We start from the raw sequence: 13,607 nt of genomic DNA, 5'->3' as shown, positions 1-13,607 counted from the left end.
CTCTACTATTACTATTAAACAAGCAAACATATTCATCACTAAGTACACGCAGCCTAACATACACACAACGACACGAAGCAATTACAGCGTCATGATCAGAGCCACTTAGTTTAATATAACCATTAAGATTATACTAACCCTCAGCCAGAATTGCGTTTAGCAAATTGCCCAAGTGGACAAAAACTCTGCCGAACCAAACGTTCTGTGGGCAGGGGTTGCAACACACATCGGCATCTATTGGAAGGAGGTGTTTCCGTCATTGGTGAAGACACGACCCAAGTATTGGAAGAGGTCTTACTTGATGAAGTAAACGACCCGGTCATATAGAATATTTTTCCGTGTTGGAGCTAGACGGTTGTAAAATTGGTATTTAATTTAGCACTAGTTGGTTTTGAAAATAATATTATGTAGAAAAGTCGTTAAGAGTGTAGTTCGCTGTAAGCATGTGAACTGGGGACTCGTTGAACTCATGGGAGGAAGGTGAAAGAAGACTGCGTTCTTGACACGTCCACTTCGTTCCTAGTCATGGATTGGCCATCGCTAATTTCTCCCTCTAGAACCTGCTACATGTCTGGTTGCCAGTTCATGGACACCGACATGGATATTTTGGAGCACCAAGCTATAGATTATTTGAGCCTGCGTGGCTCAGAGTTTTTGTCAGTTTTGAACGTGTGGTCTTGACAAGTCACAACTAATCCTCTACTCTCCTGTCGATCCAGTTTCTCAGTTTTGTTTTTCTTTTCTTGAACACTCACAGTGTGACTTTTCCATGCGGTGGTTGGTGGACAAGAAAGAATTTTGGGGCGAAAAGAATAATAATAGAAATTTCAAACTCTAGCTATGTACAGCAGTATATATGGTAGGAGGCCGATGCAAAACGCAGGGTCCTCCAACACCAAAATTCAATAGTGTGTCTGGCGGAAGAATCTCTAGGGTCCTCCAACTCCAAATGGCAGAGATGGTGTGTACCGTGGCTATCGGAGAGGCTGTAAATAGAACCGCTTCCCTCCTGCTGGGCAAGGAAAAGAGAGAGGCCTTGCCCATCAGCCAAGGCGTGGAGCGGTTGGAGCTGGCGCACATCAAAATGGAGGCCGCACTCGAGGCATCTCGGAAGTGGACCATCGTAGACGCGTCTTTGGTGCGTTGGCGCCAGATGCTGGAGCGTGCTGCCAACGAGTGTGACGAGGCACTGCAAAGATGTCACCAACGCGCCATGGACACACGGGAAACAGAGAAGGTGGTAATGAACCCATCCTTCCCTAGGCGGATCACTCATGCTACCATGTCATACATCTCCTCTCTTGCAAACTACTGTGTTAGAAACGCTGGTGAGCCCAGTAGCACCAACACCGCCTCCATTGTTAGGAGGTTCGAAAGGTTTGCGGACAGTGCCGGCGAGTTCATACGCTTCGTGGAGCTAGGCGGCATGCCCCGACAGCGCATGTTCCATGATCCTCTCATCGGACATCTTCTCGCAGGCAAAGAGCTTGATTACGAGGTGTCCCGAGGGTCTGGACACCACTTCTTTGGGGTGCGTCCCGTATGCTTCGATGAGCGTGGGGTAGAAGCGAAGGTATGCTATGATTACCAGGACCAAAAGGCCCCACAGAACAGTTTTGTTCTAGGGGCGATGCTGCGTCTTTCGGACAGTACGGACGTAGTTGGTGTCATGCTCACTTGCTTGCAGACGGTTATTACACCGCATTTTAGCCCTGTCGCTGACACCGTCAGGAAAGAACTCACACAGTTGCCGACACAAGACTTCTCCTGCAGGCCCTATATTGTTTCAAGGGACGTAGAACACTGGAATTACCACAATATCTTGACCGAATGGTTCCGCCCGGATCCCCAATGTTGCAAACATGAGCGCAGTCTAAAAGAAAGATCAAATTTGTTTTCTGAACCAGTTATTGAACTGTTTTTACAGCGCAACATGTTAGTATGTGGTGAGAAGGGACTGCTGAAAGAAAGACACCTTCTAAAGCTGGGGGCTCTCTTCACACCTCATGCCTCTCCAGGGGATCTGCAACTTCCTAAGGCCTCTACATCAACTACTAGAGTGGTGGAGGTGATCAATGGGCAGACCGCAGAACATAGAGACGGCAACCGGCACACAGGGGTCAATTGGGAAGAGATGGACCAAATGCTGCTGCCAAAGGCGATAGAGTACCTATGCAGCAACGATGAGGCGACGACCTACCAGCTGTTTTGGGAGCCTAATCATGCCACGCTGCAAATGTCCGCGGAGAAGATCGGCACACAGGTGCCAAGTAAGGCATGCGGCAGAACGGCCAGCCGCGCACGGGGTAGGAGAAGTGCAGTGGTGCAGCACAAGGCTCCGCGCCTAGTAGGGCGATGGAAGGAGAGGAAGCAGATCGCCGCGGACCTCCTCAAGTCATGGGCTGCTTTTGCACCTGATAAGATGCAAGGATCAATCACGGCATGGATCCAGAGAGTAGATAATACACAACCTATTTAATTCAGGGGTGGTGTAAGCGGCTGTGTTTCTCTACAAATATGCATGTCGATGATCTTTATTTTGTCTCTGCATATATGTTGGGATTTTTACTCCTCGCTTGTAAGGTTTTGAATTCCGTTGAGTGTAGAAGAATTATGTAGTACATTATCAGTACAGGTCATGTCAAATCTATTATATTTAGCTTTCTATGAAGCTTGGCTTGACGGAATATTTGAATCATGTAACATTGCTTCGATGTAGTATCATGTCAGATTATATGGATCAACAACCTGTTAACATCAAATTGTTTCATATGGTAGCTCATGCCAATTACGTTGTTGTAAGTATATACCGGATTCGTGGCGCAATTGTACTGTGTCTCACTATAGATTAGAAGATTGCATGTTCAATTCACGTCGGGTTAAGAACCCGAACAAAAGTCCGGTTCATTTTTCATTCTTTTGGCCATTTTGATTGTTCTCCACACCATTTTCCTTGGTCCATGACAGGCCCAAACGATTTCCTCTTCAAACGTAAGGGCCCAAACATTTCTGAATATTGTGTGTTTGTCCAAGTGGTAAAATGCAAACGTTTTGCTACCAACCAACATGGTTTAGTTTTCCGTTTTGGTTCCAGCTGTAATAACACTAAACGCCCAAGATGCATGATGCTCTCTCGTCCTAGCCGGTGTTGACCGTGTTGAGACTGTTCATGTGTGTTGGTTATTTAGTGTCTTTCAGATCAGGAAAAAACCATCTTTGCTCTATAGGCTTTGTTGTACCAACTCAGTGGGGCGACAAAGAGAACGCACCTACTCTTATTGCTATATGTTTAGAGAGATGCCGCATCCGAGCCCCAGATATGGCCCAAGTCTTGCATGACTTTGAATCAACATATCCATCAAATGGCCAAGTTACAGCGGGAAGGTCTTAGAACTAACAGTGGAGAACTGAGATAGAGAGGCACCGGAAAGCAACTAACAAAGCTTCACACAGGAACAGTGGCGGATCTAGAATTTTACCATAGTGGGGGCAAGCATGGGCAATGAGGGTTAAACAGAACAAAAATAATATAATGTATATACATATGCACTAGTAAAGGTGAATTTGCAATTTTTTTGTGGGGCCAAGGCCCCGACCACCCCCCTAAATCCGCCACTACACAGGAAGGATACAAACAAAGAGTTGAAGACGTCAAGGTCCTCTTCCGTGGCTGAAGCGCCAGGAACAGCCGAACAGGTAGCATGTCGTATCCGTAGAAGAAATGAAAACAAGTTTTGATAGGGCATACCATCACAAAGCACTAAGGACCCTGACACGAAAACTGCACCCAATTCCATCTCCGAAGAAGGCTACAAGCTCCTCACCAGGATCACAAGGCGTCCTACCATCGGAAGATCAGAGAGGGATGCCGCCGGAGTATCCCGTAAAGACGATCAACGCACACCCGAGACGACCATGGGCAAATAGCTCCCATGCGACGTTGTTGGCTGTAATAGCTCTCATGCGACATCTGCGTTGGAAAAAATAGCTCCCATGCGACACACCATTTACGCGGCTAGTTGTCTGTTAGTTAGGCTGAGGTTTGGTTAGGACACTGGGGGTTATGTGCTCTGACTGGTGGGGTCCACCTATGGCCACGTAGACAAGAGTCAACCGTCCACGACTCGACCTGGGACTGTGTGACCGTGCTCGACTCGCCCGTGCTGGACTGAGCGAGCGGCGCCGCCGTAAGCATCTTCTCCGGCAGCGGTTTCTTCTCCGCGGTGGTGGAGCGCATTTCTCGGCAGCGGCAGAGCTATTGCGAGGTGAGCCCGAAACCCTAGTCCCACTCCCCAGAATTTTGGGGGATCTGTGGCCTCATGCTGCCCTCTGTTTCTTGGCGATTTAGAATCGGGCTCCATTGGATCCGGGGGTTGTTTCTTCTCCGCGGCCCGGTGGTGGAGCGCCTATCTCTGCAGCGGCTATTGCGAGTGAGTATTTTCCAAACACTACTCCCATTCCACTGAATTTTGGATAAATCTGTGGCCTCATGCTGCCCCTGTTTCTTGGCCTTTTAGAATCTCGATTGGATAGGAGATGGAGCGAGGGCTGGATGAGATGGAGCGAGGAGATAGTGCTTCAAATCGGTAATGCCACCCTCTTTTCTTGGCGATTTAGAATCGAACTCGATTTGGTAGTGACTGCCGCCGCTGCCTGCCATTGACAAAACAGGGGAGGTTCAAATTCTGCCACCACATTCGCAATTATAGTGAAATTTTTTTCCTATAAAGCCAAGCTCAGTGATGGCAGTGTCCAAGACATTGATAGAGATACCACCGTGAGGTTGGATGTCGAATTTGCAGATGTTGATCCCCAGGAATTGGAGAGCATGAAGGAGAAGGCCGTGGGCAATTTGGTGGAGAGAATTGGGGAGAGTATTGTTTGGGTCCAGAACAAGAGGTATGTCTGCAACATTTCGATAACTATAATGGTGAATATGTGAGAATTGAAGATAGAGAATCCATGGTTGCTGAAATTGATCAGCAAGAAGGGTGGGCAAGCAAACAAGTAACATTTTATGCAGAGCTAATTGATCTGCAAACTCATTTCAGAGTTGGTTATGTGCAATCAAAGAGGGCTGCACAGATGGAAGATGATGAGTGGGTTTCACAAAAGAAGATGTTGGCATTGTTGACTGAACCGACTGTAGTAGCTGAAGATACAGGGATTGATGCAGATGGAGAGGAGGGAACCCATGGTGCTAGGAAGATTGTTGTTGACTGGAATGTAGTAGAGTTGAATGAAAAAACAGATTTGGTCATTACACCAATATCTGACATTGATATGGCCGAAATGTTTGGCATTCAAGTTGATGACAAAGATAAGGAGAAGGATGACAGTTCTTTGCCTGCTGAAGGTAACAGGCCCTAGAAATGCAAATGAGGATGAAGAACAACTGATGAGAGAGGCTGCAGATGATGTGGATGATGCAGATGATAATGAGCTGGTTTGTTTGTATGACAAAGAGAACCCAGTTATTGAGGTGGGAAAGTTGTGGCCAAGCATGAAGGAGTTTAGGATGTCTTTCAGGACCTATGCAGTGAAAAAAGATTTTGATGCCAAGACTATGTGGACTGATCGAAAGAAATTTTATGCTCGGTGCAAAGGTTATGATGGTGGTGGCAATCCTTGCAAATGGTACTTGTCTGCCAGACTACAACCTGATGGAAGTACAGTAAGGGTAAATCAAATACCACACCAGCATACATGGATGACCACTTCACAGAGTGTTTCAAAGATGACATCACAGCTTTGGGTTACAGAGAAGATTACTCCTATTTTAGCCAAGACTCCAAACACTACTGCAAAGAGGCTTAAAGTTGACTTGGAGAAGCTGTACCCCATCCAGCTGCAATATACCACAGTGTGGAAAGCAAAACAAAGGGCCATGAAATCATTGTATGGTGACTGGGCAAATACATTTAGGATGTTGTATAGTTTTAAAGCAGAGGTGGAGAAGAGGTCACCTGGGAGTGTGGTGGAGATAGATACAGAGGTAACAGAGGATGGCAAGGTTTTATTCAGCAAGTTTTTTATGTGTTTGAAGCCTTGCATAGATGGATTCAAAGCAGGTTGTCGTCCATATTTGAGCATAGACTCATCTTTTTTGACTGGAAAGTGGAATGGTCAGTTGGCTGCATGCAATGCTCTAGATGGACACAACTGGATGTTCCCAATTGCAATAGGAATGTTTCAATCAGAGACAGAGGCATCATGGATATGGTTCATGATGCAACTGAAAAGATGCATAGGGCCAGTTTCTCCTTTGGCCATCCACACAGATGCATGTAAAGGGTTGGAAAATGCAGTAAAAAATGTTTTCCCCCATGCTGAGCAGAGGGAGTGCTTTGGACATATGTGGATGAATCTGATAAAAAAATTCAGAGGAGATGAATTTGGGCGCATGTGGCCAGCAGCAAGATCCTACACCAGACAGACACGTTCCTATCACCTTGGTAAGATATTGTCATCATGTAGTGATAATGAATTTGCTTCATGGTTGAACACCCACCATTCTCTGTTGTGGTATAGATCAGGTTTTAATACTGCCATAAAATGTGATCATATCAATAACAACTTGGCAGAAAGTTTTAACAACAAAGTGAAGGATTTGAAAGACTTGCCTGTGCATGACATGGTGGACCAAATAAGGATCATGATCATGCGTTTGTGGGAGTTGAGAGGAAAAAATGCTAATATTTTGGAAGGGGACAAGCTTCCAGCAGTGGTACAACAGGTGGTCAACAGGAGTAGAAATCTTCCACATCTATCTGTTGAGAAATCTTCCTTGTGGGGTGCTGAAGTTAGAGATACAAAGAGTGGCAAGAGGCATGTGGTAAATACTGAGTTGCATGAGTGCACTTGCCAAGAGTGGCAACACACTGGAAAACCATGTGAGCATGCCATACTTTTTTTGGCATCTAAACCCAGGTTAAATATGCACCCATATTTGCATGAGTATTATTCAGTACAAAAATTCAAAGCTACATATGCAAGTCCAATTCCTGCACTGACTGACCAATCTCAGTGGCCTGAGGTGGAAATAGAATTTACCTTGTGTCCCCCTGTCACTAGAAGAAAGGCTGGGAGGCCTAAACAGAGCAGATTCAAAGCTTGGTTTGAGAAAGGTGGTTGTAGTAAGAAGGGGAAAAAGGAAAAGGAAAAGAATGATAAGCCCAAAAGGGCTCAAAAAGGTAACAAAAATAGGTGAAAGTTGTGTGAGGTACTTGGGCACAGAATTGGTTCATCCAAGTGCATCTACACTCCTCAGAGGCCAAAGTATGTTCATGTTACTGTTTTTGCAAGTTTTTGATTTTGCTACTTGTTCTAGTATCTAACCAAGTCAAATGCTTTATTTTTTAGGAGGAAGCGTGCAGAAAAAGCCCCACCTCTTGTTGTTGAACAATGCTGGCCAGTGAAAAAAGCAAGACTCAATGGCTATAGAAGGAAGAGCACTAAGCAGATAATGTTTGGTGACAAAGATATGGAGCTAACTGAAACTGTTACTGCTGAACATGAGCTAAGTGTTTCTGTTTTGGACGATGTGATGCATACTGAATCTGTTTTGCAGACGCTAGGGCAATCTGAAACTGTTGCAGATGAAGCAACTGTTGTGCTGCCATGCGAATCTGCTTTGACAACTGTGTTGCCATGTTTGGAGGTTGTGCTGCCAAGTGTTGAGTTGCAAACTGAAGTAGTTGAACAATTTGTGCCATCTACTCAATCTACAGAAGTGCAAACTGAAGAAGTGTAAACTGAAGAAGTGGGTGGTCAGGTGAAAAAGTTGAGGGGGCCTAGTGGAGTTTGCAAGGGGCCAAAAAGCAAGAGCATCAGCATCAACAAACTATGCGCCGTGGAACCAAACGGTGGAAAAAAGCAGAAGAAATCGAGTGGTAGAAAGAAGCAAAAGAAATAGAGTCGAAATCATTCAAATTTGATGTGAAAACTTAAGTTTGTTGTCATTTGATGTGAAACCTTATGTTCTTTCATGTGAAAACTTATGTGCTATGATGTTGATTTGACTTGAAATAAAATTCAAATTTGAACCGACATTCAAATTTGAACCTATCTCCAATATTTTTTGAGTTCATTTGTTTGTTCTGTGATGTTGCATCGTTTTATGTACTACTATGCACTTTAGTTCATAAATCCAACCCTTTTTGTGAAGTCCAACTCATAGTCACTGAAAATGTTGTACAAACAGGCTCCAAAGTAAGGGAAAACGGCCCCATTTCTAAGCAAGTTTTTTTCGATCTTCTCAAAATCACCCAAAAAGATTTTCTTAGCTTATATTATACCTATATAGGATCAATACGAAGTCTCACCTTTTTTTGAATAAGTATTCATATTATTTAATTTATTTTTGAAAAAACACCCTTTAATACAAAGTCAGCAATAAAACAAGTTTAAAAATTTTAAATGCAAAAATAACTTCAGATCCTCCTTAGTCACTCTAAAATGAAGCTAAGGTGATGTTTTTTGATTTTTTTGCATTTTCAAAACCTCAAACCCTCTTCTCACTCCTTTGAACTCTATGCAACCTCAGTCGAGATAGTCCAATTTGTGAAGGTTTTTTCATGCAAAGATCATTAGATCAAGTTTATCATTTTATATCATAACTATGTAACATAAAAAGGCTATATGCGCAGGTTTTTCATTTTTTAGATTTTTTTTGAATTAGTTATACACATTTGAATGTTCGGTCAAACCTTTCAAAACCCCGTTGACTGCCTCAAAACCCCATGTAACCCTAGTGCCAAACGTCCACCGTCGATCTAACCCTAACGCCAAACTGCGGCCGTCGGATAGGACTTCTAGAAGGATTCCGCGGAGGCGATCCGTGGGCTCCAATCTGATTGGCCATCGTTTTTTCTCTCTGACGAACAGATAACGTTGAGCGGGGGAGCATCTAAGTGACCGTTGGGCCGAGCGGATCGGGCCCGGCAAAGCCTGGCGTGCGTGCGCACGGCCGTCGAGAGGGGGGATCGGCTGCATGCGAGAGGGTCAATGACATGTGGGCCATCCCTGTCCCATGCATGACATGCAACGTCGCAGCCTAGCTATTCTTTGCTCATGAACGCCTAGCCATTTGCATGCGGGCTTGCATGCACGCATCGACGCAGAGTACGGCAAGGGCGCAGCGTATAGGTACGTCGCATCTAAGCTATTTTAACAAATGCATGTTTGAACGAGACGGACGCGTCGGTGGTGCAGCTCCTTTTTCAGTGTCACGCGCAGATGAACGGGCCTGTTTCCCACGCGGCGTCACCGCCGATGCAAGTGCCCGTGCCTCTTTGGATGCTCTGGCCGCCGTTTTTTGAATTAATGCCCGCAATTACTTATGCCAGTGCGAACGGAGAAGAGAAAAAGATCGAGAAGGGGCACCGTGTACACATTGACCACGGTTGCAACGCGGCTATAAAAGGGCACCATTTACTCATCCTCTCACACTCATCTCTCAAGCCTCCTCCCCTTCTTTTCGAGCCAAATCCACAACTCGAGCCACCATGCAGTTCAACGGCCCTACCTACCGTCGCCCTCGCACCGTGCCGGAGAGGCAGTACCCGGCCGGAGTCGTCGTCGAGAACAGCCTGAGGGTGTGGGCCATCTCTAGGTGGAGGGGCCCTAGAGAGTTGGCTCGCTTCTTCCTCCAAGCCGGCTACCGCCACCTCCCTCCGGGCACTCCGCCCATGTTCCACCTCCACGAGCAGTACAATGGCAACGCCGGCCCCAACGGCTTCGTCATTGGCCTCTACGTCACCTTCACCAACCCCTACGACGCTCACCACCTCCTCGGGGAGGTGTTCTGGTGTGGATGTGAGTTTATCGCGTTCACGACCTACAACATCTTCACCAACTTCCACAACATCTTCCCTCACCCCAACGGCATGCACAACCTCCCCTACCAGATGCCGGAGGACGACGAGTGAGGGGCCCAAGGAGGAGGAGCCAAGGAGTGGCAAGGAGGAGGGGCCAAGGAGTTGTTCAAGGGGCGAGTCTTCTATCTATCTAGTTTGGGGCTCTAGTTTGTGTTTGTGTTGGTTCGGGCGTGTGTGCCCGTGTCTTTTATATATCTAGTTTTAATTATTTTACTTTCATGTTTTATGAACTATATGTAGTGGGGGGATGCCCCTCTATATGTTTTATCTATCTATGCTACTAGGGTACCCGATGCCCGTCTATCTATCTATATGTTTTTTCGGTCCTAAAGTTTCTCCATTGCATTTTATTTATGTGGCCATGTGTACTAAAAAACAATTGATCTGGTATCTAAAATGTACGTTACCAAGAAATTGACAATAAAGATTATGTACTGTACTACATAATCATATAGTTGGTATACAATGCATTTGAAGACAATGGGCAAGAAAAATGCTAATTATCTGGTGCTGATGACATGCGTAAGTGTTGTCTGATGTTTAAATCATGCTTGCTATGTCATTTTTTGCTGCCAAACATGGCATTAGCGAGAAAGGTCATTTGGGCACTGAATGTATTAAAGTATACACCATATATAAAAATGTCTAGCCAAAAGATTTGGGTGTACAACTGTACACCCATGACCAAGTATGGATCCGCCCCTGGTTGTAAGGGGATGTCCCTCTATGTTGTAAGGAGATGCTACTAGGGGCACACTAGATGTCTTCTTTTTTTGAGAGGGGCACAACCTTTTTCGGTTGAAACACACGAGTAAAAACTTTGAAAACACCATAGCACAAGTAAAAAAATTATATTAAGAAATGGTGCTTGGTTGAAATAAACTAGAACCAAACAATTGCAACTTTTTTGGTTCACAAAGACTGCTCAAATAATTATCTCAAATAGCTTATGCATAAAAATATCTCAAATAATTATCAGATGAGTTATCTCAAAAAAGGTGACTGCAGGAAACTTAAAATTTGTGAAATGATCTAAAGCCGAAAAGATATATCGATGTCAATGACCGTGTGCACTTTTTTTGCACTCCTTTTATCAATGGGCCTGGATATGTTCTATTCGGCCCTGCCTAACTTCTATATGGGCCTGGCCTTTCGGGCAACTGTGGACGAACCTTTTTTTTCCTTTTCTCCCTCTACCACTGAAACTAAAACTGATGACGAACTGAAGAACTAAAAAACGGGGCCGAAACAGAGTGGAGAGGACATGCTGAATTCATACAACGCAACACTTTTATTCAAATATACATATCATTAGGATTACAAATGATGCCCAATCTATTCACTTACGACTAATTATCATCACATAAACAAATGCGAGAGCAATTACACAAACATAAAAAAGTCCGGCCATCAGCCCCATCAAATTGCCCTGCTTCTGCAATTCGATGAGTTTCTTCATCTGCTTGTTTAGCTTCTTCAGCTCTGCCATCACTACTGCATCCCCCACAGTAGCCCCAATGGAATGGGCAGATCCAGGGGCCCCAGATCCAGAAGCGCCCGATCCAAACTTGCCCAACTTCTCCGCCTCCAACGGTAAATCGAGCTCCCCTGATGCACCCTCCAGTTGAATCCGCTCTATGTACTCATCTAGCCACTCAAAATGGGTGCATTGCTTCAATTTCTGAAATTGAAAAGATGAACCCTAAATCCCAAATCCGATGAAAAATGGGGAAAAATTGTGCAAATATGAAATTAGGATACAAAAACCAAAATTGGCATATTGAGAAGTAAAATCTCACCTTTCCTTGCTCTGGTTTGCTCTCGCATTTCACGAATTCCCGCCCAAGGTTGCCATTCTTGTCGGTCGTTGTGACTAGCCGCTTCAGGAGTGCGATACGTGGGCATGCAGGGCACCTTGTCATGGGCACTGCGCCATAGCGCGGCCATGAGTGGCGGGAGGCTGAAGCGGAGCTCGACATTGCTAGGTCGCGGCCCGGAACGGCGTTGCTGCGCATCGTCGCCGGAGAAGAAGAACAACAACGGTCGGGGAGGGGGGTGGGGGCGAGGATGGGGATGGGCTTGGGTGCTGCACGGCTCGGGCCCCGGCTCGCGGGTACCAATGCTGACCTGGATAAGTTAGTGGGTCCCATGCAGTGGGTCCCGCTCACCTGACCAATGCTGAGTTGGATAAGTTAGTGGGTCCCACGCTGTGGGTCCCGCGCTGTGGGTCCCGCTCACCTGATTCGAGTTTTAAACATGTGTCTTTGGATTAGGCAGCAGTGTCGCATGGGAGCTATTTTTTCCAACGCAGATGTTGCATGAGAGCTATTACAACCAACGACGTCGCATGAGAGACAATACACACCAACGACGTCGCATGGGAGCTATTCGCCCGACGACCATGGCGGGAATGTTGGAGGGAATGCAGGCACTTGGATGACCAAGGACACGCCAGCTACCACTGCTGACACAAACCCAAAAGTGCCCACGAGCATAGAGCTGCATGGCGGCGCCTTCAAGAATGGGATGATCCTGAGAGCGCCGACACCGCCCACCAACCACCACAGTTAGGCTTTTCCCGGGTGGCTGAGTGTGGGGAAGATGTGAAAGCGGACCTGACAGATGCCTCTATGGAGAAGAAGATCACCGTCAGGCATCGTCACGGTCGCGTCCTGCCGGAGCAACCCGACTAGAAGGTCGATGACCGGTGGACCGCGTGCCAGCCCAGCTCCACTGTTATTGGGCTGCCTCGGGCAACCAATGACTGGTGGACCATGGGGCGCGCCCGGGTCCATCGTCCATCGTCATTGGGCCTCAGCGGGAGAACCCGCAAATGAGGATGCGCGTGCTCTCCCGCATGATACAGGTGAACCGGGCCCGACTGGGAGGTTCATGACTGGTGGACCGCTGGGCGCGCCCAAGGCCAATTTCATGGACCTCCCAGCCTGGTCGTCGACGCCACAGGCTCTACCCCACGCGCGACGGCATGGTCGGACCCGGCTGTCGGCGTCATCGGGCCGCATGGGGCTGTTCCGGTTGTGGCAGTCGAGTGTGCGCCGCACCTGCCTTCATATCATCCATGGTGTCGGCTCACATGGGCGGTCGAATGTCAATGTTGGACGCGCACTGATATGCCCGTTTTGCATCATGATTTCCTACTATTATTTACCTTATTATAAAGTTATATTTCATATTACGATGTAATTCTAATGTCTTTTCTCTCTTAAATGCAAGATGTACCAATACAGGGGGATTACGGGCAGCTAGAATTCTAACCCAAGAGATCTAGGAAAAGATAACAATTCTCAGACCTCAAAATGAACCAAGAACTTTTGGATAATTATTTTCAAATATATAATTAACAGTTTTACTAGAACTCATCTAGATGAGATATAATTTGGTCTCATTCATCTTTTATAGCCATTGGATGTGATGCTATAAGATGCGTGTGTGCTGACGTGGGTTGTATTTGTTCTTGTTTTCAAAATGAATGAGACCAAATTATATCTCATCTATAATTAATACTAGAGCAAAAATACACCAAAGAGGACCACGAGCCGACCACTTGGGTAGGTGGCGCGGCCACCCCCTGGCCGACCACATGGGCTTGTGGGGCCTTGGTGGGTCCCCTCCCGACATCTCCATATATTGTCATTTGCCCTAGAAAAAAAATCAAGAAAAGAGTTTCGGTATTTTCCGGCCATTGTTTCGAGGTGAAACTAGGACAAA

Source organism: Triticum urartu, chromosome 3 (assembly GCF_003073215.2).
Source record: "Triticum urartu cultivar G1812 chromosome 3, Tu2.1, whole genome shotgun sequence".
Taxonomy (NCBI): Eukaryota; Viridiplantae; Streptophyta; class Magnoliopsida; order Poales; family Poaceae; genus Triticum; species Triticum urartu.
Note: the sequence above shows the minus strand (reverse complement) of the source record.